The sequence below is a fragment of the Dendronephthya gigantea genome, unplaced genomic scaffold (genome assembly GCF_004324835.1).
Source record: "Dendronephthya gigantea isolate DGI-Jeju-01 unplaced genomic scaffold, DenGig_1.0 000056F, whole genome shotgun sequence".
Classification (NCBI taxonomy): domain Eukaryota; kingdom Metazoa; phylum Cnidaria; class Anthozoa; order Malacalcyonacea; family Nephtheidae; genus Dendronephthya; species Dendronephthya gigantea.
In genome coordinates, this window is record NW_021163066.1 from 1,369,861 (window position 1) to 1,396,200 (window position 26,340).

General features: G+C 36.7%; 1 protein-coding gene across 5 annotated transcripts in view; it reads left to right on the plus strand.

The window, feature by feature from the left end:
• LOC114529406 (serine/threonine-protein kinase/endoribonuclease IRE1-like) overlaps positions 1–26,340 on the plus strand; it is a 74,950-nt gene that overhangs the window by 29,289 nt on the left and 19,321 nt on the right. For all 5 annotated transcript variants that reach the window (XM_028551205.1, XM_028551209.1, XM_028551207.1 and 2 more), the window contains one exon: positions 24,128–24,213. The gene's annotated coding sequence lies outside the window, so the exon portion shown is untranslated. The remainder of the gene's footprint in view (positions 1–24,127; positions 24,214–26,340) is intronic.

Sequence of the window (26,340 nt, forward strand, 5' to 3'; positions counted from 1 at the left end):
GCTCAAACTGTAATATAGAATATATTAGGGAACTTTGTATTGATCTCCCATGAATATATATAGCAGTTCGCATATTCAAGCATATATTTTTCCTTCAAAATATAAACGCGGTCCTTTGGCCTGGAAATTTTATAACAGCGCTAGTAGTCCTGTCAAAGTCACTATCTTGAGTTTCTCGCATACAGGGCTAGAAAAAGTATGAGCATTTGTTTTACACAGCCATTGTCAATTGCATTGAAGCTTGTAGCGCTGTCCCATGAGAAGCGACCTTTGGTCTATGATTGATCGGGCTTTTTATTTAGTATTACTGTATATACAAATCGCTGTATATTTGTTGTGTACATTCAGTATTGTAGTATACAAATTATGTGTTTATGTTTAGGTAACGCTTCCAAAAATATGCCACGTCCTTTGAGGAACAGTTATGGCAATGCGAAGCCGCCCTATTCTTACATCTCTTTGACTGCAATGGCCATTCAAAGCTCGCCGAGAAAGATGCTCTCTCTTTCCGAAATCTACCAATTCATCATCGACCATTTTCCCTTCTATCGCGAAAACCAGCAACGGTGGCAAAATTCCCTGAGACACAATCTCTCCTTTAACGATTGTTTTATTAAGATACCGCGGCGGCCCGACCAACCAGGCAAGGGTAGCTACTGGTCCCTACATCCAGACTGCGGAGCGATGTTCGAGAATGGTAGTTTTTTGAGAAGGCGAAAGCGCTTCAAGAGCCTTCGAAGAAGCTACGCCGGTGATTTGGGAAAACACTCGACGCAACACATTCAGAAATCCGCACAACTACAGACGAACTTGAAGCACGTTGAACAGTCCGAATCGAAGAACGAAGCAAATCCTAGGCACCCTTTTGCAATCGAGAGCTTGATCGGCTCGACCGAAAAGCAATTGGTAAACATGAATGCTCCGGATAGCTTCACCTCCCTTCCTCTCTCCAACGTTAATCACAACTTGTCCGCACCTTGCGTGGCTTATTCAAACTCGCTACCGGTGAACCCCGTATCATCCTATCATCAAACCGATCTTTGGAAGATGCCAACGAACACAACATACTTGCCGCAGAACGTGAACATCCCCGGGCCGCAGAACAATTGCACGGATTTCATGCGCGACTCCATGTACTATCAACAAGTTCGGCCATCGTTTGCCCCACTGCCGAGCAACCTTTGCCGAAATGGTATGCTCTTCCACTAACCGTCGGTTTTCCAACGCGTAAGGAGGCATATTGCAAGACGATGAATGTACCGCGCAAAGAACTCTTTCCGTTCATGTGATTGTCTCGGTAATATGACTTCTTACTAGACATACTCATGAAGAATTGGTTAAATAGACTGGGTATAGTTTTGTTGTGGTCGAGAATTTGCGCAAAAACGTTCGGGGTTTTAAATTCATGTTACAATTGGTGAAAGACGGTGAATATTCTGGTTGTTTGAATTTGAACAGGATTGTTGAAACAAAACGCGATATTGCACCTTCGATAGTTGATGTAGAAAATTCCTCGAGTTTCCTAACATCAGCACTTTATGGAACTGTGTGTGTACAAGATACGCTATGAAACGTTTTTTGAAGGTCGAGTGATATTTTGGCGATACAAAGACACAGGGCGGTTGTCGCTCGTAAGTTTGAAGCAGTTGAAACGAGTTCCGAGCATATGTTAAATCGATTGGACTTTGTTGAGTCGCGCTTTTAGCGATGCTATCTGAGTACTGTATGAAAGAGACTTTATGAAATTAAACGCGTTGGCTGTTAGACTCCGTGAAGTGCATATGTATATAGGAATACATGAAAATCAGCTCTCAGTCTTTACTGATGCATGTATAAGCCTCCACGGGCGACCAGACTTTGTGTAGGTCCAAAACGGAAAGAATTGAGTTGCTATTTAGTCTGCTATATCTTGTTTAACCGAAATTTCTTATATAGAAATATCTATGATTTAGCTGAACTGAAGCAACCCTCTCGAACACGGGTCTCTATGCACAGAAAAGAACAATTGTGCATGCAAAACTGCGTATCCTGTCTAAGCAAGCCAGCGTTTTATTTCCTTGTTTTGTACGTTTGCTGTGAGACCGACTGTACAAAGTTGTTTTAAATTAAAGACGAACAATGACACTTGAGGCACTTGACTTTAGTTGTGCTGGAAATGAATAAGGTGTTGATGCACTTTAGGGAACTCGGCAACAAAGCCATATACGCGTTTTGATATTGTGATATAGTTTAACTAATGTGGGACACTTAGAAGTTTCACTTTAAATTGCAAGGGAGTATTTCATATTCGTTTGAAATTAAATAGAGTTTTCATCAAACAAAGCTCTTACGCTAAATTGTATGTTTGTGTGATTTCACGGCTGTAATATAATCTTATAACAAGTGCCAACGGCTTTAAGAACAAGTTTCAATATCGAAGTTGGAATTATGTTTTCCGACAAGAGTGACGTTTGCATTCAAGAGTTTAGCACAACGCAATTTTCTTTAGTTCCTTGTTTTGACCCCTATCCAAAACGTAATACAAAACACCAAATATTTTACTCAAAAATTCGGCAAACATCTGATATGGTATTCCTTCATTAGCCTTGCTTTGGAAAACTTAATCGCGTTACAGGTAGCGACCTTGGTAGATATTTCTATAGCGATCGATGTACAAACTTAAAAATCTTGACAAAGCTGGCGATCTACAAGTCACAAAAACACACGAAACTCGATGCCTATTTGTTCAAGAATTCTCGTTTGTTAGTTGTTAACTTTGAGTGTTTGGTTTGCAAGGAAATGTAAACGTAATTTGCATTAGCATTTGTCTAACTGGCCTTGTGAACCCGTGAGAGATGTTTATATTTCAATTTACTAAGTAAATTCCCACACCCGTCGACAACAGGGAATGTGTTTTTCGTTTTAAAAGACGACTGGACATTTGTTCGGGGATTAACACGAGCGCCAATTGCGAATTCTGAAGATAGCTCGATATTTTGATAGCGCAAATTTTCGGCCCAATTAACGGAACGGCTTTTGAATGAAAGAGCGTAAAGATGAAAAGAGGCCTCCGATATAGACACTGCTTATTAAAGTATATTGGATATAGTCGTGTTTTTTTATTGCCAGCCTTTGTCGAAAAGGGCATTGAACTCTGCGCTCTTTCGGGGCGAGGAAATGTTTCGCAGAATCGTAGGCGCGCGCGGTCCGCTTTGGGTTAAAAGTTATTGACCGCAATTTTCAAGGTGATTAAAGCAGTTTACTAATTTGATGAAGCTGTTTGCAGCAACAGACCTACCACAGTCAAACCGCATACCGTTTCAAACCATCGCGTCTGATTTGCGTTGGGGCTTGAAATTTGCCGTTTCCAAAATCCCATCTTCGTTTTTTTTTACCGCAAGTATGTAAAATGAGCACTATGTTACGATTACCTTACATGAGGACAAAGCTTTGCCCTATTTCGTCAAACTATTCGCCCATACATACACGGGTAATTGCGGGGAGACGGTTTAATAGTTCAGAACTGATAGAACTAAATTGACTTTATCACTACTAGCTATATAAGCGTTATCAATCCTAACAATCAACAATGCTTTTGGAATAGAAGCTTGATCGATTTCTACGTTTAAAGCAAAACCAATCATATTGAAAGTTTCAAAACAATCAGGTTTAAAACCTTGAAGTTCCTATATTTAATAGTAGTTGGTTTAATAGATGTACGATTCGGTCCTGTTTTCTACATTAGCGTCATCGAAGATTGGCAATCGACACGAATGCTTGAAATTATAATATCTTTAGAAAATTGATCGAAAGTAATGGCTGTGGGTTTGTTCCCGAGTCTTCATACACCGGAATCTTGAGTATAATGACACTTGGCTATTGAGGTGGCTTGTTTTAAGTACACCAGTTTCCTGCACGTTAACATTCAATATCTAGCTTGTCATATAAATCAAATGAAACATATGATGTTAAAATGCCGCGGATAAATACTGCGTCTGCATGTGTCTTCGCTCTGTAATGCGTTTACCGGAAAATGCATTAGCCCCATTCATCCGGCTGCGTTTTAAATGATATTTTATTGAACACAGATGTGAATTTACAGTTCACCACTGCGCTGTGAATATATACAAATATATGATCACAAACTCGAGAATTTCGACCTTTTAACTAAGTTGAACGTTGTTGTCGTTGTATTTCAACAAGTTTGCAAGCGCATATATTTCATTTTCCGCCCGCTTGCCGTAGAGAGACCACCAACAATGGCGAACCTGTACGAGATATAGTGATATCATATATGCACTAAATACACACACTTATCTAAAACTAAAGTCAAATATTGTCGCAACCACTGGTTGCTATTGCATTGAGATTGTATTGTACTGCATTGAGAGGTTATTCTTAGTTGTGCTGAAACATTTTCATGCTTCTTTCGTGAAAACTTGTTCGGCCAGTAAAAGATAGCTATAAGCGGAACTGTGTAAGCACGTAGTCGTAGATATATACTGTCAAAACAGTGATGAAATTTAGACAGATCGTTTACAGACTCCTTGAATATGATAGCTTTATGATGCTCTAATCTTATGTATACATGCATGTACAGTATAGCCTGTAGGTAAAATTATTTTAGAACAACTGCTTGCTGAGTCAGCTATACAGTAAAGAGAAATATACAAAAAGTTTTCTTGTATATATTCATTAATGAAATTGGGCAGTAAAATTCGGATGAAGAGAATCAGTCTTGATTCGTATAATTTGTACAATTTAAAAGTCGTTTGAAAAATTATCTTGTTCTGAAATCTACTCCGAGATGAAATATACTCCAATGTATTTGTTATTTAGTTATTCAATTTTCTTCATTTTAACCTTTATCACCTTATGAAGCGGGATAGATTATCAGATTCATTGAGTTATTTGAGAGGTTGCATGAAAAGTGATCTGGTAGTGTGATCTTATAGCTATGTTGAAATAACTTAGCTTAATATAAAAAGTATGGCATCTCATGAACTGTAGATGGATAGATACTGGTCAACAACGAAACGACAACAGTGTAAGATTAAATTTAATACCGAAACTCAATGCCAAGATATTAAATTGGTGAAATTTCAGTATTACTTTTATTGAAACGAGAGTTTTTATCAATTTTACGTAATTAAAATACACGCGGAACATTTCTATATGGCTTTAAAATGTAATTAAATTCCATGATAAGAAAATTCAGTCTATATAAGATAGGAGTTCTTTAATTACTACAGAAACCATTGTTTTTCTGGAATATAATATTTTTCAGTAACACTGTAGCCGGTAGCGAAGGAATCAGCGTTTGCCTTCAAGGGATTGGCAATTTGGCAGAACTTCAACTGCAAGCCACCGCAGTTTTTAAACAGGAAAGCAATCAGCATATTGCAACAGGAAATTTCATATTTAAAGTGTTGACGTGTGCAAGATTGGTTTTGAAACGAAAGGGCTTGTTTTGGCAAGAACGTCATGTTCATAAGCTTTCTGATGACGTTCACGAAGGGCTTTTAATGCAAATGAATTTATACAAGTGGTTTTGGTATTCCTTTGTGTCTCCTGTTTTGATTATTTTTCCGTCTGAGGTTCTTGCATGCAAATTCAGAAACACTGAAATATAGTGCTCTTACTGACAGTCAGGACACATTTAATGTCAGCATTGTAATATAATTCGTAACAATTGCTTTCTCTATATATATGGCTCACCAATGGTGCTGAACTAAATCTTAAAAAATTTTCATCCAAGCCTTATTTAATCTGCCATTATACATCTTCTAATATTTCATATTCATCCTGAGTTTAACTGTGATTAATTCCTTTTCCCGGACGTTGTATTTTTGTTATACGAACCGCGTTCAAATTTTTTTTTATTGCTCCAAATGTCAAAGACTGTTTCAACAATATAGGCTATGTAGCTGTTGAAATATTACTGTGTAATTGTAGAATATATCTTGTTCGAAATATGGTCCATAGTCCGTGGTAGAAATTTTCATTTTGAATGTTAGGAAATGAATGAAACCATAAAGCTATAATAACTCCTTTTAGGTATTTTCACAATACAATATATTTTTTAAGTTAGCAGATCAAGTGTTCTTATAAGAACTAAACCAAAACCTTATAATGAATTATTTTGTTTGAAAAACTAATTTAAACTGTCGTTTATGAAAGATGACATATTTATTAGGGTACCCGCAAAGTGGGATAATTAAAATTTACTTGACAAATTGAGCGTAATTTTGTTAAAAGATCGTCGGGTTCTTTACCTCACGTCCGACAAACCTTTTGAAGTTCAATGAATCTAAATTATTCATTCATCTCCGTGTTAATATTATTCACCCCATAATAGTTTTGTTTTCGATTACTTCACTTGATATGGTATTCTACTTAATTGAACTCTAATTGACTCCCTTGCCTTGCCTTGCCTATAAAGACTTTCTTTATCTAACTTTGACTATCCACCCCTTATACTTAACCTTTACCTCACTTTTTCCTTCCCCTCCCTTATCTTTCTTCATCCCCTCCCCTTATACTCCACTTTCTCTTCCGTTCGCTTAACTTATACCTCAACTTCCCTTCCTTACCACCTTACCTACCTCATCCCACCTCAGTCCTCACTTCACCCCACCTCTCCTCACCTTACTTTGTTTCACCTTATCTCACCTCACCTTATTTCACTTTACCTCACCCCACTCACCTCACCTGATCTTAACTATAATCTCACTTCACCCCACCTCTCCTCACCTTACTTTGTTTCACCTTACCTCACCCCACTCACCTCACCTGATCTTAACTATAATCTCACTTCACTCCACCTCTCCTCACCCCACCTTATTTCACTTTACCTCACCCCACTCACCTCACCTGATCTTAACTATAATCTCACTTCACTCCACCTCTCCTCACCTTACCTCGCCTCATCTTAACTAGTCTCACCCCACCCCTCATCTCTCACCTAACCTTGCCATACCTCACTTCCCGTTCATGAACATGTAACTGACAACTAATTTTCAGACAACAAAAACATTTCACTGCATCATGATTTTAAATCTAATCGTACCCAGACACGTAGGTCGCGCCTGAATAAATCCCAAAAAAATGCTCTTTCAAGATATATTAGACTTCTCATACCGCAGTTCCGGATTAGGATGTTCAGACTGATTAATTACTTTACCAGAGTAGCTATAAAATGGTATTTCTCTGGAACCAATGGACTTTGGATCATGAGTGTAGATATCTTAATTTTCCTTACTGGACCTCTAGGAAGAACAGTTTAGAACTGATAGAGCTATCCAGTATAAATAAAGTAGTTTAGTTTAGGTTTCCTCCTGTAGTAACACTAGATCAATAAGAGATGATCCTTACTGGACCTCTAGGAAGAACAGTTTAGAACTGACAGAGCTCTCCAGCATAAATGAAATTAGTTTAGTTTAGGTTTCCTCCTGTAGTAACACTGGATCAATAAGAGAAGATCCTTACTGGATCTCTGAGAAGAACAGTTTAGAACTGATAGAGCTATCCAATATAAATAAAAATAGCTTAGTTTAAAATACCTCCTGTAGTGACACTGGATCAATAAGAGATGATCCTTACTGGACCTCCAGGAAGAAGGGTTTAGAACTGATAGAGATATCCAGTATAAATAAAATTACTTTTGTTTAAGTTTAATCTTGTAGTAACACTGGATCAATCGGATATGATCACAACTGCGTGTCCTTCTTGGAAAGCATATAAATCAACTAGCAAGCGCTCCTTGAAGGATAATCTATATAGCATTCAATTTTATCACATGCTCAAACTATAAATATTCATTCGTCAAAAAAAGCATATATATTCTCGTTTTAATGAGCTACGCGTGAGCCCTGTATAAAGATTACAATCGACCCCGGTTTTTTCATCAACCGATTTATTACATTTCTCAATTTCTCTTATCAGCTAAATCGTATAGTTGTTGACAAGCTACAGGTTCTTATCAATGCCTAAAATTGTTCCAGCTTTATCCCTGCTCAGTTTCGTGTTGACTTAGCCATATTTTCGTGCACAAGGGGTCAACTCAGTTATGGGTTTTTCAAAGTGTTTCTATCGCCAAAGTAAACAAACATAGATATGTGTTTACCTAACTTTATGGGAACCGAATTTGTGAATTTCATGATCATGCATTGTAATTCGATTCAAGACATCAAAGTACATACCTGCTTATATTATAGGCTTAAGTTCATTACCGAATGATTTGAAAAATCTATACTCGTTATTTATAACAACTGGATTTGTTTGATCTTTATAGCTAGCGTGTGATCTTCATCACAAGATTAACTTGGGCAAATTATAATTATAACAATGTTTAATCGTATTTAAAGAGTAATATATATGTTTTGTTTTCGAGACATGATATAACTTTTAAGATTGCCAAATATATTGAGACAAGCATTATAGTTTATACTTAACATAAGTTGACGCGCAGTAACAAAGTATGTATAGTCATATAGCATATGATTAAGCTACTATTATTATTATTATGCCCTGTGGATGGTCTGTTGTTTCAATTTGAGAACCATTTATGCTCATGCAGGTATATATTCCAAGTGAAAATTGGATCTACCTGAAAGGAGACGTTCCTGTATGGGAAGGATTTCTTGGTTCAGTTTTGATAACGGCGCTCTTTGTCGGTCTGATCTACTCAATGTTTGCTGCTGTCAATATCACTGAAAACTACGCATATATTATATATGATTGTTTTTTTAAAGTCCGTCCAAAGCAAATATCATATCCTGAGTATATTATAAAATGTCACTCGATATTTAGACTCGAATTTTACATATATATACACCAGTCTCAACTCTTGCAAATATCTTGCTATATTATACTGATTATATAGCTATATACAAGGACGTCATCACCCAGCCAAAATTAAAGTCAAAATTAAATAACACTCTTACATCCCTCTTGAATGAGTCAACTTGAATATTGTGCACTGAATATGTAGTTCTATATAAACAGTATCTTTGTGTTAGGGTTAGGACATTTTTCAAAACATACTTGCATGCTTTCTATTTTGAACTTAACCACCGTTTAAGCTAAACGGGCTTGATACAACCGGCCCCTGATCAGTACGGTTGACTTAAATACTTCTTATAACCTAGAGTAGATATAAACATAAAAATGTTGTTCAATTGTGCCATCTCTCAATAAATTCTTGTTCAAGTTGAACTCCTCCCGACAGCTCAATCCTGACCGGTTTAATTATATTTATATAACTATCGCTATATGTGTTGGTGTGTGTTTAAATTAAATATATATGTTGTTCGTTTTCCTGTGAGAAAATCATTTCAACCAAAGCACAATTTTCCTCCCAAAGAGCGAAGGCATGCATTGACATGTTTCAAACAGATATTGGACATAGGATCCGCACTATATTTCTAATTAACCTGGCTCCTACACGTTGCCTTTTTATTAAATGTTTTGACACATTTTCGGAGGTCTCGCTCGTATTAATCAAAACTCAAAAGTGAATATGATTTAAAAAGTGCCGCCAACTCCACAGGTTGTATAGCGCCCAGCTTTGAAACGCAGGAAAAACACGACAGTTGGGCTTTAAATACACACCTCCTTCATCGTATTTTAAACACGCTGTTGCATGCGTGCATATTGATAGGGTAACATGTCTAAGTTGCCCCCCGAATTGCATTTCTCACGCTTAAATTAAACGAAGTTTGGGTTAATATGACTATTTTTTATTAAAAGAGCGGTTTATACCCCCCCTAAGGCCCTATATGCATAGATAGGGTGCGTGAGAGATATATATCCCTTGGTTTTAAAGTCCGTTGGTAACTTCAGCGTTTTATAACTTTCCTATAACTGATCTGTATGCACTGAACAGTTTGTCATCGCATATATGATTTGATCAGCTTTTCATAAGAAGTATAGGGCATCTTCACGGTTAAATTCGGTAGATTTACTGCAGCTATGGAGTTTAAAAGTTACCTTCACAGTTTGAACATCACAATTTATGGTTAAAATTAGTCCGGCGTTTGCGTGTCTTTTCGTGTCCTTGCATGCGGACCGAACTTAGCGATTTCAACGCGGGGCAATCGAGCAGAAAATTGCAACAAATTGTGATTGCTCTCTTTATTACTTAATTAAGGGTTACCCTATTCAATGGTCGGTGCTTGGCTTTTAAGACACAATGCCGTTTATGTGACAAGCACAATATGATATACAGGGGTCACATTCAAAGACCGCTTTTTGAAAGGGGGCCCGTTATTTGATACGAGGAGCTCTGTTATTTACTGATGGGGGAGGGTTAAAGTTATTTTAGAACGCTTTACAAAACGGGGTGAGGTCTTATGCGTTGTCAATGCGTTCGTGTACCTTTCATCTCTGCCTGCAATTTCACTCAGATTTCTTTATTATAGTTTAATATGGGAAGAACTTACCCATGCATTGTGTAGTTTGACTATAGTCTCTGTATTTAGATATTCAGCTCATGCATGGGCCCGGAAAGTTAAAACCTATGGCTATTTGTGTAGCGGAAATTCGAAATTTGACCTGCTTGAATAAGTTGTATCGCAGCGTCCAAGCCTTTTTTTCTTTGGTTATTTAACTAATTTGTTTTCAAAATAAACATACTGAAAACTGATACAATAATAATTTATGGTCTTTTCAGAGAGGTTTCTTTCTAACTGATATTCATGACAAGAATATCAATCAAAATTCAACTAATATTTCATAGCTTAAAATGTACAAGCATAAGTTCTCTTTTATGAATAATTCTTGAAATATCCAAACGCTTTCGTAAACTTATGATGATATAGCTACGAGTTGTTTAAACGATATTCAAAAAGGAAATTCAAAAAACGTTTTACATATATTGAAACATCATCGTCTTGAATTTGGTTCCTTGTCTTTTAACAACTTTGTATGTATCGCGACTTTGCATATAACTTATAAAATCCAGCTTATTTCTCAAACGAAAGATGTTTTCTCGGTCAGGCAACTGCCCTCAAAACTGCTAACAGTTCGATGTACAAATTCCTGAAAGCATTTACAAAAAAGAATCTTTTATAAACATTTTGTAAACTGTTGTGTTAAGAAGCAAATGACAAAATTTAAGGTCAATATTGACAATATAGTTATGTTAAAGTTTCTTATAGTTTTCCCGAGCTGGGAATTTCAAAAGGAAAACCTCACTACGTTTTAAAGGATTCGCTGGAAATATCTATAAAATTATTGAATAAGAAAGTCGATCAACACTGAGGCTCTGAGCTGATAATGCATGGTTACCAATTTCCTCAAAACTTATAACAAAAACTTAACTCTTAAGATTTATATACCGCTAATGCAAGAGTTTCAGAGTATAGGCTTTAGCGAGTATAATTGTGATTTATATCTTAGCATCAAATGTGGTACAACAACTGCCTAAAATAGACAAAAACACTTCTCGACGTTTCGACCTGAGGGACTTCGTCAGAAGAGTTAGTATGAAATATAACATTATTTGTGCAACGATATAATTTTGCTTTTATAAATGACTTTACTTCGCTCACTTCAAGTGGTCACGGCAAGCAACACTTCCGAAAGCAAAATTATATCGTCGCACAAATAGTCTTATTTGCTTTCTGATAATAAAGGATTAACATGCAGCGGTAATATTGAGGGTCAAACAATTCACAGTCATGCAAAGCTTATCGATAATATGAAATGGCAACAATTTGTTTCGAATTCATTGACATTATTACAACAACAACAATACTGAAAAAACAGCAAAGATAATGTAATATATAGATACGTCAAACAGATGTTCAAAGCTGTAATTCGTTTTATTTTTGACCTTGTTACATGGATATTATACATCTTAACACACCCACAAGATTCCAAGTTGCTTTGAGAACGAAATTTCGCGCGGCTGTCCGTTTAAAGAAGCAATTGGCGGGCCAATTACAGCCCTCGCGGCGTCTGGTTCGGCTTTTGTAAACAAAGAATTATCTCGAGCGGTAAATACAGGCTAGAAATTGGCTTAGTCATAGCATTATTAGCAAAACCCACGTTTTATTAGTTTTTTAATCCCATATGGTGCCAGTCGTATATGTAGCATTGAGCGGGTAGCCTTCTCCGATTGTACCTATGCTTCTTATAAGAGATCGCAATATTTTAATTAATTCATTGCTTAATTGTGTCTTGAGACTGACTGAAGCCGATGAAAAACCGGAGTGAAATATATTATAAACCCAATCTTGAACCGTTGAAAGAGGCTAACGACTACAAGGCTATCGTTTCGTGTCTATTTTTCAAATTTTTTAAACCTTTCATTGTAGATCTTTCAATTCAAATTGAGGCGCAAAAACTATATGCATGACCAGCATTTTTTAAAATAAAGTATAAAGAAAACCCGGCGTATATAAGCAAGACATATTTAACATGCAATATATGATTTTGGTTGCTGTATACCTTCAATGAAATGATTATTTCAACCGCGGTAAAAATGGCGGAGATTGTAAATGTAAACAAGAGCGCGCAATGCTTTATGGTTGAAAATTTCCACAGTCGAAATATCGCGTTCATATCCGATATTTGAAACTTTATCAGGCTTTGAGCTTTCGATAAAGCACTGAAACATCGCGTTTAAACTGTAATTTTTCATTGCAATGCATGTGAACTTCTTTTGAAAACTTTATTAAAGGTTTTCCCTTTGCAAAGAGCTGTAAATATGCGGGAAACATGCTCGTTTCGGACATGAGTTATACGGTGTAAGATTAGCATAGCCCTCTACTTGAACTGCATCCTTCCTTGATCCTGCCTCTCATAAATCCTGCTCATATAAAACGACTTTATTCGCTCACTTCAAGTGGTCGCGGTAAACAATACCCCCGAAAGCAAAAGTAATTAAAGTTGCAAGGAAGTCTTATTGATTTAAAGCTTTAGCACTTGCCGCTGCAAAAACGAGCCCGTCTCCACCGTTAAATCGACCTTTTAACTTAAACCAACAAATCTAATTTCATGAAACTAACGTTGACAAAGCTTTCATGGCTTCTTGTTAGTTTTTATATCCTCTTCTCGTGTTTACTCTTGGGATTCTATATTGGTTTTGTTGATGGAAATTAATTAACCGCACGTCTTTGCTTAAACAGGCAATGAACAGCGAACGGGAAATGTTTACATTCTTAGGAAAAGCCACATATTTAGTTATTTGCTTTCCACGTGGATAAAAACGGTCATCACGACTGATTTATACAAACACAAGCGATTGTGGTTAATTGTGAGATATTTACCCAGCAAATAGCCTTGAATATAGCATAAAACTGTTCTTACAAGAAGAGCAACTATGCTGTCTTTGTCTTTATGAAATCTACAACTACCTGTGTTAAATGGCTTCCCCGTTTCCCCAAGAGAATTCAATCTTTCAATCTATATTTTTACAATTTTGTCTTAATGATAAATTGTTCGTTCAAGACGAGAAGTCTGCACTGAGAAAATGACTTTAAGCGTTCGGCAAAGCAATAAAGGTTCTTCTTAACTTTAGGGATAAAACAAATGCCGCTATATATGTAGTAAGATTTTAATTTGACTACCGCGTGAGAGTTTTATTAGATTTTTATTGCAGTATTGTTCGTTAAGTTTGCCGACACCAGGGCAGACACCCGGTCGGTTTTGTTTGCAAAGCATTATCAATGACTTCGCTAATGGCCGCCTGGAGTATAATTTAAATTTCATTTTAAATTGGTTTTATTGCTAGAAGATCTTCATTCAGCGCTCGCCTTGTTGTTTTCGGGTCTTTAGAAGAACCTACGCGATGCGAAAGCGGTTCTTGTGTGTATTTTGATGAAACATTTAATAAGATTCGACGGGTTCTTTATTTTCCCGCCGCGCCGTCGTAAACTAATTGTCCAAGAAATTATTACCGATTTCCAAAAGAGCATTGTCTTTTAAGTAAACATATTTTATTAAACCAACACTCAACAAATGCTCGCGAAACGCACGAATCACGCCGCCATTTTGCCCATGAAAGTTGTAATAAGTGAACTGTAATAAAACCTGGAACGCTAACTTGGCCGCCATCTTTAAAGCCAAATTTGAAGCTAGTTTTTCTTAGTTTTTGAACGTTTGCGACAGACGTAGGAGTTATTATCTAGGAATGTCTAGAACTATGTAAAATACAATCATGCATTTGTTAATTTTTATAAAAATTGAACGAGAAACAGTGTCAAAAGCTCGGTTTTTTGCTTCGGTTCTTGAACATGAGGCATCTTCAAGTGATGTTGTACAGAACTCATGTGAGTAGAGTTAAGTCTCGTGTTCTCTCTCAGTTGACTGAGTTAAGCATGGTTAGATCATGCAGAGGTTATACATGTTCTTGAATGAGAGGTGCCTTAAAGTGATCTGATGTTGTGCAGAACGCATGTGAGTAGAGTTAAGTATCTCCCGTGTTCTCTCTCAGTTGACTGAGTTAAGCATGGTTAGATCATGCAGAGGTTGTACATATTCTTGAATGAGAGGTGCCTTAAAGTGATCTGATGTTGTACAGAACTCATGTGAGTAGAGTTAAGTCTCTCCTGTGTTTTCTCTCAGTTGACTTAGTTAAGCATGGTTAGATCATGCAGAGGTTGTACATATTCTTGAATGAGAGGTGCCTTAAAGTGATCTGATGTTGTACAGAACTCATGTGAGTAGAGTTAAGTCTCTCCTGCGTTTTCTCTCAGTTGCCTTAGTTAAGCATGGTTAGATCATACAGAGGTGGTACATGTTCTTGAATGAGAGCTACCTTAAAGTGATCTGATGTTTTACTGAACTCATGTGACTATAGAGTTAATTAGGTCTTGAATGAGAGCTACCTTAACGTGGTGTGGTGTGATTGAATATCTTCGTTAAATTGCTTAGTTATCATGAGTGAACGTAGTTAAATCTCAGCTTTGTCAAAGAACATATTTGCATAACTACCGCACAATAATATGGTTTAGAAAATGCTTCACAAGTGGAAAATAGAAAATGGTTTTACAATTCTTTAATCTGTTTTATATAATCTTCCTTTGTTTTCTTTCTGGAGACACTGTGTTCCCTGCATTGCATCTTGTATAGTATTGCTTTGATGTTATATTTTTCCAAGTTATAGAGTTATGTTATTGCATAATTTACAATCGCATGCAGGACCCTGGTGATAGTCAGTAAATATAAAGTTATTCCGAGAAAAATCTGCATAATTTCACATTACACAATTTTAGATCTACCGGTATATTTCATATCATATATATTTATATGTATATACATACCATCCTGCATGTCCATATTTATTATTCATACGGATTGCCATAACTACCACCTTAGAATGACGCCAAACTTTCTGAATCTAATTCTAAATTATTTCAATTTTAAAATCGAGAAACTGAGAGGATGGTTTTCCAAAGCTACATCTATTTTATTATCTGCCTACTTTTTTTACCTGGAAACGCAGCGTTCCCTAGGTCTGCACATCTAATTCAACATGAAAGCACTTGTCGAGGACGTTATCCTTCCATCTTATCTACTTGTTGGTTGTTTCAGAGCTGTGTCAAGTATGAATGCAAGAGAGGACAAGGAATCCTAGTGGGTTCTTGCTTTAACCGAGTGTGTGATGCAGACGAAAACGTACATAACTGTCCAGCCGATTGCTGTCCAGCAAAGAAAAACAACAACTGCTCCTTGTCTTCTTTGGGAAATGACCGATGTCCTTTGAGTTGCTGTAAAAATTCAACTTGTTGTCTCGAACAGGGCAAGGATGGTGGCAGCAGTACAGATGATAGCGATGACAATATAGTCGAAACAGTCATCGATGTTTTGGGGGTAATTGCGTTCCTGCTTGTCTCTCTTTTGTGTATAGTGTGTTGGGCCATTGCCGCTGTGAAGTATGATAATATTCGTAATAATAGAGTCACTCATTCATCGTAAAATGAAACGCGTGTGTCTTTTCATCGTCGTATTTGGTCGCGTTCGCCGCTGAGACTGGGCCATGTTTCCGATGCACGAATGCTTGTGATCCTGTACATAAACTGTTGCAACTAGATAAACCATATCTAACTCCTCAAAACGTTTAATGCTTTTCAGCCACGTTCTACATAGGCTATATTATAGGCGTTAATTATGATATAATTTCTCAAAAAAGAGATATCTAGTGCATATTTGTAATTGCATAAAGTATATATATATATTATATATTATATATATATATATATATATATATATATATATATATATATATATTATATACAAGTATATTTATCTTGTTTCATATGATTTTTGGCACTTACTCGATGCAGAAATATTCTAGAGGTTTAAAGGGTTTAATTTCAAGTGGTATTATGCACACTTCAAATTCAAGCCAGGAACAGTTGATGGAAAAATGAGTCTATAGGTCCTCCGGCAGGGATCGAACCTACGCTTTTGCGATGCCGGTGCAATGCTCCTGCCACTGACAAGTGTTATATAATATAATGACATGTTATATAATATAGCGACATCTTAATCATGTGTGCATGTCTATGTAGTAAAAATACACTTGCTGTAACCAAAACACTTTAATTACTCCTGCGATAGCTAGCCACATTTAAATTTGTCTTAAAATATCGCATTTGTGTTTAGTATAAAGTGTACCTTCTTCGATAAGGAACTGTTTTTGTGCACAAATTTGTTTACAAAGAGTGTAGGCATAATGAGATGAACGCTGAGATTTTCGAGGAAATGCTGCGCTCATTTCGTGGAAATACTGATAGTGAAAGTTGCATAGTTTTTCGAAATTGGATATGAAAATACTTAGAAAAGTCGATTCTCTTGTAGAGTTGGATAGCTGATGTTCAAATACCTCCAGCAGTATACTTCGTTCTAAAGTGAAAGTTAAAATGAATGTTAGTTTATTATATATGCGCCTATACATATTATATTGGCATTAATTCAATTTCCACGAATCGGGTGCCCTGAAAAAACAGACATGCGTTCTTTTTTTAACTATAAGTTATGAACCGTATCTATAGGTCAGTTTCAATCACATCTCGTATTTCAAGCTTGGGGATTAACCTGAAAAAAGCCCTAGCAACCATTTGTTTTCTTTTAAAAGTTGTTTAATCGAGAAATAAGGATGAATTTTTCCATCCATCTCTATTTTATATTCTGCCTTCGTTTTCTCTCTGGAGATGCAACGTCCCCTCATTGCCTTGACCGAACTCGAGCAAAAAACACTTGTTGGAGTTCCTATCCTTCAGTTCCATCAACCTGTTGGCTTTTCAAGAGCTGTGTCAAGCACGAATGTAAAAGACAACGAGGAGTCATAATTGGCAATTGTTTTGATGGAATCTGCGATGTTTACGAAAACGTGGACAACTGTCCGGCCGATTGCTGCTCGAGAAAGAAAAATACCTGCTCCTTGTCGTCTTTGGGAAATGGTCAATGTCCTTTAAGCTGTTGTGGTGTCTCCACTTGCTGTGATGAACAACACAGTCGTAGTATGAGTGCTGGAGCTAAGGCAGGCATAGGTGTTGGCTGTATTATTTGTTTGATATTACTGTGCATAATATGTGTAATTCTTTTGAAAAAGTATTACGGTGAGCGGATAAGTAAAGTTGTCCCTATCTGCCAATGACGCGTCATCATTGTTTTTTGCTTGTCGTAGTGTTACCTAGCGCTGAGGTTGAACCGCGTTTCTCATGAACGTTCCTGCCAGTAATGAACTGTTCATAAACTGTTTCAACTATAGATAGGCATAGAAAAAGGTACAATCTATAGATCGGTTTGTTGAAATTAGCCATATCTAGCCAATGAAAACGCTACATGCTTTTAGCCACGTTTTAAGCTATGTTTATGCCAGGGCTAAGCAAATAGGTAAATAGCTCTGTAGTGCATATTTTTAGTTGATCTGTTGATTGAATTGTAACTGTTTAAGCCATATGTATTTGTAGATTTTGTTTCATATGTTATAAACCCACAGAGTTAATTCTCTCCTGTGTTCTCTCTCTGTTGACTGATTTAATTAAGCATGGTTAGATCATATCGTACCTAGCAACTGTTTTGCAAAATCAATTGTTTAATACTTCGCTCGGAGAAGGAAGTTTCAAGAATTTGTGAACACTTTCCACGTCACAGGATTTTTCAAATCTTCAAAACGAGAAAGAATCCTCTTCCAGGTTTTTGTCTCCGTTATTATCTGCCTTCACTTTTATTTTGACGACGCTACGGCCCCTGCATGGGTGTGCTGATCAAACTCGTCCAGAAAACACTTGTCGAGCTCGTTATCCCTCAGTTCCATCCACATGTTGGTTGTTTCAAAGCTGTATCAAGCATGAATGTAAAAGAGACCAAGGAATCGCCGTGAGCAATTGCTTCGACGGAGTATGTGATGCAGACGAAAACGTACATAATTGTCCGTCCGATTGCTGCCCAGAAAAAAACAACAACTGCTCATTGTCTTCTTTGGGAAATGACCGATGTCCTTTGAGCTGCTGTGATGACTCGAGATGCTGTGATGAAGAAGAAAATGATGACAGCGGCAGCAGTGCTGGTACAGCAGTTGGCTCTGTTTTTGGGGCAATCGCGTTTTTTATATGTGTATGTTTGTTGAAAAAGTGTTGCTGCGATGACGAAAATGCTGTTCATCCATCAGGCAACGAATCGTCGTCATCCTCGGGTTTTTGCATCGTGTTTGGTGGAGACTGTTGAGGCTAGACCATCTTTCTCAAATACTTGTGCTAATGATCCTGTATAAATAAACTGTTTCAACTACAGAAGAAGATACAAATGCATAGATCTGTTCTCTGGTATAATATAACTGATCCATATATCTAACTCTTGAAAACGCCACGTGCTTTTAATCACGTTCTAATGATTTTGCAAATAAGATACTATAGCTATGCAGTACAATACTTCTACAATAGCGTATATAGCTACAGCTATAATTGGATTTGTATCACGATATTTCATATCATTGGTATAGTGTCAATTTTGAAGAGTTCGCATTTAGAAAAGCATCCTTTAAAAGGGATCTTTCATTACACGTTTTTAGAAATACAAAGTTGCTTGTTTACTGGTTTTTATAGTTTAATGTCGATGTTGCTTTGGAGAAATATTTGGTCGCCCTATGTTGGGCAGCTGATAATGAGATTTTCAAAGAAACGCTGGGCTCATTTCTTGGAAATACCTGGCGGTACTGAAAGTCGTATAGTTCTTTGAAATTGGACATGTGATTCCCAGAAAAACTCAGCTGGCAAACTTAAGCAAGGTTAAGCAGGCTTAATTTCTTATGCATGAAGTACATCAAGCCGACCGTATAGTTTCAGGTTTCGTCGCTATCGCTAATGATGAACCTTGTTTTCCTTGAGCTATACCTTAAAGTGATCTGATGTTGTAATCTAGGAATGTCTAGAACTATGTAAAATACACTCATTTTTTAATTTTTATAAAAATTGAACGAGAAACAGAGTCAAAAACTCGGTTATTTGCTTTGGTTCTTGAACATGAGGCATCTTCAAGTGATGTTGTACAGAACTCATGTGAGCAGAGTTAAGTCTTTCGTGTTTTCTCTCTCAGTTGACTGAGTTAAGCATGGTTTGATCATGCAGAGATGGTTCATGTTCTTGAATGAGAGCTACCTTAAAGTGGTCTGATGTTGTACAGAACTCATGTGAGTAGAGTTAAGTCTCACCTGTATTCTCTCTCAGTTGACTGAGTTAAGCATGGCTAGATCTTGCAGAGGTGGTACATGTTCTTGAATGAGAGCTACCTTAAAGTGATCTGATGTTGAATTTGGTGTTGATTTTTGCTTTTGGTGTAGGAACTTCTCCTATCCTCCAACCCCATCCTTTATTGTCAAAGTATGTCCCTATACTATACTGTATGTCCATATATATACCAACACACGGATTTGCATATAACTACCACAAAACCACGACGCCAAACCTTTTGAATCTTAAAAGTTTAAAATCGTGAAACGAAAATGGTTGTTCAAGCCTTCATCTGTCTTATTATCTGCCTTCGTTTTCTCTCTGGAGACGCAATATTCTTTCGATGTTCCAACCAAACTCGATTAGAAAACACGTGTCGAAGTCGTTATCCCTCAGTTCCAACCACTTGTTGGCTCTTTCGGAGCTGTAAGGAGTATGAGTGTAAGAAGGAACGAAGAATCAAGTTTGGCTCTTGTTATGATGGCGTGTGCAATGGAACCGAAAACGTGTACAACTGCCCGGCTGATTGCTGTCCAGCAAAGAACTACAACTGTTCCTTGTCCTCCTTGGGGAATGACCGATGTCCTTTGAGCTGCTGTAAAACTTCGGCTTGCTGTAGTGGTCGACAGCGCCATAATTATCGCAGCAGCAGCAGTAGCAGTCTTGGTAGTATAATTGGATCTATTTTTGGGTTAGCAGTGTTCTTGGCGATTGGATATTATGTGCATAGGCGCTGCTCACGAATCTGTAGTTCTTCAGGATCTGAGGGTTTTGATGTCGTCGTGTTACGTCGTCGCTGAGGCCCGGCCACGTTTCCCCCGATGGGCGCGTGCCAGTGATCCTCCTTGTAGACAAACTGTTGCAACTAGATAATTATTTAAACATATAGATTAAGAAAGAACAACTTCATATCTAGATAGGTTCTTAGGGGTATAATCCATGTATTTAACTTATGAAAACGCTTAATGCTTTTAGCTGCATTCTAAGCGATCCTTATGCGATAATTTTACAAATTAATAAAATTAGATGTATCACAAAACATCAGATTATTTGTGTTTATTAAGGTGTGCGTTCGTGGATGGTTTTTGTACATAATTTTATTATAGATTCAAGGTTTTTAATTTGAACATCTGCGCTATTCTGGTTGAATCTGTTTTTGTTAAAAGTTCGGTCAATGAATGCATCGTTGAGCCGCTAACAATGAGATTTTCAAAGAAATGCAGCTGCAAGGAGTTGCACCTGCTCTTATTTGTGGAAATACCGATAGTGAAAGTTTTAGATTTCTTTGTAATTAAACATGCCATTCTTAGAAAAGTCGACGCTGTTCAGTATCGTGCAGAGTTTAATGGCTGTTATCCATACGCGTCCAACAATATGCTGAACTCAAAAGTGGCGATAATTGTGAATTTTAGTTCGGAATCCACTTGGAGTCAAGCACGGTTTCATGTTGTTTCAAACACCGTCCGAATATACAGTAGAAGTTGAATCTATTTTAACATATTGAGCATATTTTCCCTTAGATCGTGTGGAAGTGTCAAGCGATATAGATAAAAACGATTTTGAAACGCTGAAAACGACGCTCATGTGCACATAGCCTAAATCACTGTTGCGATTTGAGCGTTCCAGGTATACTTCGTAAGTGATGGTTAGACATAATAAATCAACACTATAAGACAACTTCAATTTCTTTGCCAATAACTAAGGGTTATCATCGGGTTAAATAAGAAGGTTTATAGGGAACTGAAACTTAACCCTTATACTTGTCCGAGTTTAACTTCATTTTATTTTTAGATGAAAATTCATGAAATCATAAACACATCTATAAATACTGTATGGAGAATTCTTACATTTCGATTGCATGCAAAAAATATGCCTCGTCACGACACAAGATCACGGACAATATTGTCTAAACGCATTATTAAAAGCAGCACAACAGGCAAAAACTTGGTCCAAAAATAGAGCTCAAGTGACACCTAAATTGACACATTGCGGAAACACTCATCTATTTTTAAACATATCACGTGGATAGTCGAAAGTGACGTCAATAATTTATTATTATTTTAATATCGAATAAAGAAAATATTTTTAAATTTATTTTTATCTGGCAATTTATAAGGTCCAGTCGAGCCAAAAACTAAGTTTTAGAATTAGATGGAACTGTATTTACAGTCATTTTCTCTCGTTTCTGGTTATCCAAGGCAGTTTATACTGTTGTATATGGTTAGATTGCTGAGGCTGGTTGTTCGGGAAGTTTATAATTACGGTTATTTAAAATTAACTTTAAAATTGTAAATTCAATCTTGGCCATGCTAAAAGTCGAAGAATTTTTTAACTTTCCCTATCCAGTGGACGGCTTTGTCGTCGAAACTTATATTGTCTACCGTCTTTGATTAAACCAGGAAGTTATAATGTTTTTGAAAATAATTAAAACTTAAACGTAATCGTTCTGGTTCATGTACCAACTATCTAAAAGACAATATAAGTTCTTTTTGCAGCAGGTAGTTTAAATATAACAGAATATTATTCTAGTATTTCTCTTGTCTAGTATAACTCTATACACTACGAAACTTTTGTTATTCGTATAAGCCGTTTATGCAGTGCTTCATAGACTGTTATTTACATTCAATAAACTGTCACGCGCGAGCAATGTTTATTTATGACTCACCACTTAAGGTTCAATTTTAACAAGAGAGGGGAAATACCGAAGTATGCAGAGAAAACCCCTCTTGAAGGTCAGATCACTCGACCGCCGACTGTGTCATTGATTAATCTTAGACAGGTTCACACCAGTACGGGTTATAAGAACAAGCGCGCTTATAACGAATCTTCCTTACTTTGCTTATCAAACAAATTTTAAAACACGACCATCGCAACCAAAGGGCTTCTCACGGTGTTTACATCCTGAATAGAAGTCCCTCCTTATCAGTCGACAAGCAGCTTTCTTTGCAAACTCTTTCTCTAAATATACTCTCTTAGATGCTCCCAACAATTCGTATATATAATAAAGCCTGCTCTCATTTCGTTTTAAATGATCATTTTCATCGATGTTAAATAGTCCTGTTTTCTGTGTTCGAAACGGTCATTGTTGGTGGCTTGGTGCACACACGTGGCAATATCATGACTCATTCTATCGAACACCTTGAAAATACTTACGACAATTACACGTCTAATTGAAAACCATGCAGGCTTCGGTGAAGGAAATATTTGGGACCTCAATAATCAAAACATATACATTTATTATATTCATATTCATACACTATTAAATCTCGTATTTGTTAATCAAGACACCATACTCGCAAATCTCTCGAGTCTCGAGGGCGTGCCTTGTAATCAAACAACAGCTGTAGATTAAACTGAAATCGCGAGATTTGGTATCTAGGAATCATCTGTGAACCTTTGGGCTGGTTGCATGCGGTGAATGGCTGGGCGTCGCCCGTGAACAAAATCCTCGCAGAACTTATCATGTCTGTTGTGAAGACACTCAGGCGGCAAACCTCATTAGCACGCTGCTCTAATAACATTTTCAGGCGACCAGCCTGCTTAGCGCATGCTATGATCATAGTATTGTCAGCAAGACAGTCTTGAGATACCATCACCCCGCTACCAAGGAGTATAAAACATGACAGCCACACCCAGCGATTATATTGAACGTCAAGTCCTATGTGAACTTGATGCAAATTAACCTTGTTATCGGACACTCTAAAAGCGAATCCGTCGTGCTAAGTTTGAAAATATGCTAAACTAATCTGAGTATTTATTCACTGCTCTTTAGAGATCCAGCAAGGATCTTGATAAGCTAAACTGTAACTTCATTTAAACTGTTCTTCCTGGAGGTTCAAGAAAGATAATTTCTTAAACCTAAACTAAACTAACTTTATTTCTACTGGATAGCTCTATCAGTTCTGAACTGTTCTTCCTAGAGGTCCAGTAAGGATAATCTCTTATTGATCCAGTTTTACTACAGGAGGAAACCTAAACTAAACTAACTTTATTTATACTGGATAGTTCTATCAGTTCTGAACTCTTCTTCTTAGAGGTCCAGTAAGGATCATCTCTACGTCATCCAGTGTTAGTACAAAGGAAACCTGCTACAGAAACGTACTAACTCTATTCATATTTCGGTAGCTATACATTAGTTCTAAAGTTTTCCCTGACCAATGGAGGTCGAGTACTTCATATATCTTAAACATCGAATGATATAATTATTTAATTCCGTCTGGCAAACCTCTTTACTCCTAATTTAGTTTTGTGAAAATCTGTCGACCGGACTATGCAGTGGTAGCTAAAAAACCGCTCTTAAACTCGCATAACACAAATCCATCACAATCCATTTTTTACTTTTTTTAAAAGGTCCATGTTGAACTGAGGAGGGTGAATAATTGAGCAGCGTTGGCATGACGATGACTGTTAATTAAATTAAGTTGCTTTTGTATTAACCTTGGTATTTGTTTTGTTTATCTCTGTAGGAAAAATGCTGATGTACAAGTTGATAAAATTGCTAGATATATTGGAAGCGATGGGTGTGGCACTACTGTTATGGCTAGCGGTAACCGTAAGTTCTAAATTAATTTGATTATCTGATTAATATCATCTTTTGACTTTATCACGGAGCGCACGTGCAGTCGCAAGCGCTTTTTATGGGATGCACGACTCTGGTCTGATTGATTGAAACTTGCCTGAAGGTTGAGTAGAGTCAGGGATGGGCCAGGAATACTGCGTAATAATAAAAATATGAAAACAAAATAGCAATTCTTGAATTCACGCCTTGTCGTACTGTGCGCTATCCCTGCAAACTCGTGCTTGGGAGTAAAATTTAGCACAGTTCTTGACAAACTTACACTGACTACAACATAACATTCAATCGATCTGAACCAAATGCCTTGTTTAGCGACTAAGGAAATTAAGGAGAGCAAGCGAAACTGTTTAATACAAGCGTGTGCATTTTTTATTAAATCACTTTTAAAAAATATTTCCTGAAAGGATAAATTCCTTTATAATTAAGCAAGCACATGCATGCAAGCACAAGGCAGGGTCTGATAATATTTGAAAATACCTGGAGACAAAAACATTCATTTAAATTGGCTGTGTGTTTGCATATGGCTTGACCATTGTTGTTTTCATATTTCTTACATATTGGACAAACGTCACCAGGAAATGACAGGAATATTGTTTTTTATTCTCTCTTGCATACCAGTGGACCACACGCATTTTATAAAAAAATGATTTTGCATTTTTGCGGTTCTGTCCCATGTCAATTACGATTATACGGCGACCGTATAATCGTTGCCGAGCAAATTCAAACGAGTTATAGTTGCCGAGCAAATTCAGCAGCTGATGTTTACACAGCAAAATTCAAACCTCAAACTTTCATTTCCTTTCAAATATTTGGTTACTGTGTTTATAACGAAAGGAATTGTGAATATACCTTATGCAATTTATATTGTAATAACCAATTTGCAATCATTAATCATTTGCAATCTCATCAACAAGAAAGAGAAAGCTTTGCTCTTTCTAGTTTCTCATAGACAATATTATATTGTGGAGAACGCTCTCATGGGAAAATTTGATGACGATAGCAGTCTGGATTTTATGTGTGAAAAAGTTGAGTGTCCATGTCGTTTCTCGTTTGGCCTTTTCTCTTTTGTTTTAAATATCTTCCAAGCTAAGCTTGTAAAATAACGATCTGCGTGTTTGATGTCTAATGCTCATAATAATTCAAGGTGAAAGAGAAGCTCAACTTTTGTATGTTTTTATTTTAATACGTCTTTTCGACGTGTATATATTTCACCGAACACAAACCACAAATATTGAACAGTAATATAATGATGATCTGGTTGAACAAGGGCATTCGGAATGTTTGCCAACTTTGCCAAATATATACGTTTATCCTATTTCCAAAAACCACAATTCGCTGCCAATGGGAAGGCATTTCTAATGAACTCCGCCTAGTTCTTTATGATTTTAATTATATTATAATCTTTTATATACATGATGGTGAGATGGCCTTTTTGTGTTCATTCATCGTCACTAATAATACTATAATTGAAAGTGATCAAGGTGTTTCATTAGACAAGTGGAAAGGCGTTGCATAGTTCATAATAGTATTTTGTATTGTGGTCAATTATAAGTTTACAGTTGCTAGGTTTTAAGTGTAAACAGAAGTAGACAATATCTGAGTGTTATATGATTGGATTATGACAAGTATTGTATTCAAATCGGCCGAGTATTATGACTATTATTGTAAACGAAAGTTACCAGATGCTCTGGCAGTCTTTTCTATAATCATTCTTAAACATGATTCAGGTTATAAACGATCCTGAATAGTTTTGAATATGAACATTTGCTATTTTGCTCAGAAGCGGATAAACTTGAAAATGTAACTGAAGTGGTCTTGTCTTAAAGTCTAACAGGTCACTTAGGGGGTGGAGAAGGGGGAGATTCTCCTATGCATTCTTATACGCGGTTGATTTAGCTATTCATGTGAAACTAAAATCTTTTTGCGAGTTAACTCAGCGATGCAGGTCTGATCTGTAGATATGATTTAGACATTTCGCTTGATGAAGATCAAGACAAGAGGATTCATAGTCGATGAGAAATCAGACGAAATTTAGATAAGAACTATAGTTATACATCTTGAAGAATTCGATTTTTGAACTAAATTGCTTGGATATACCTTTGC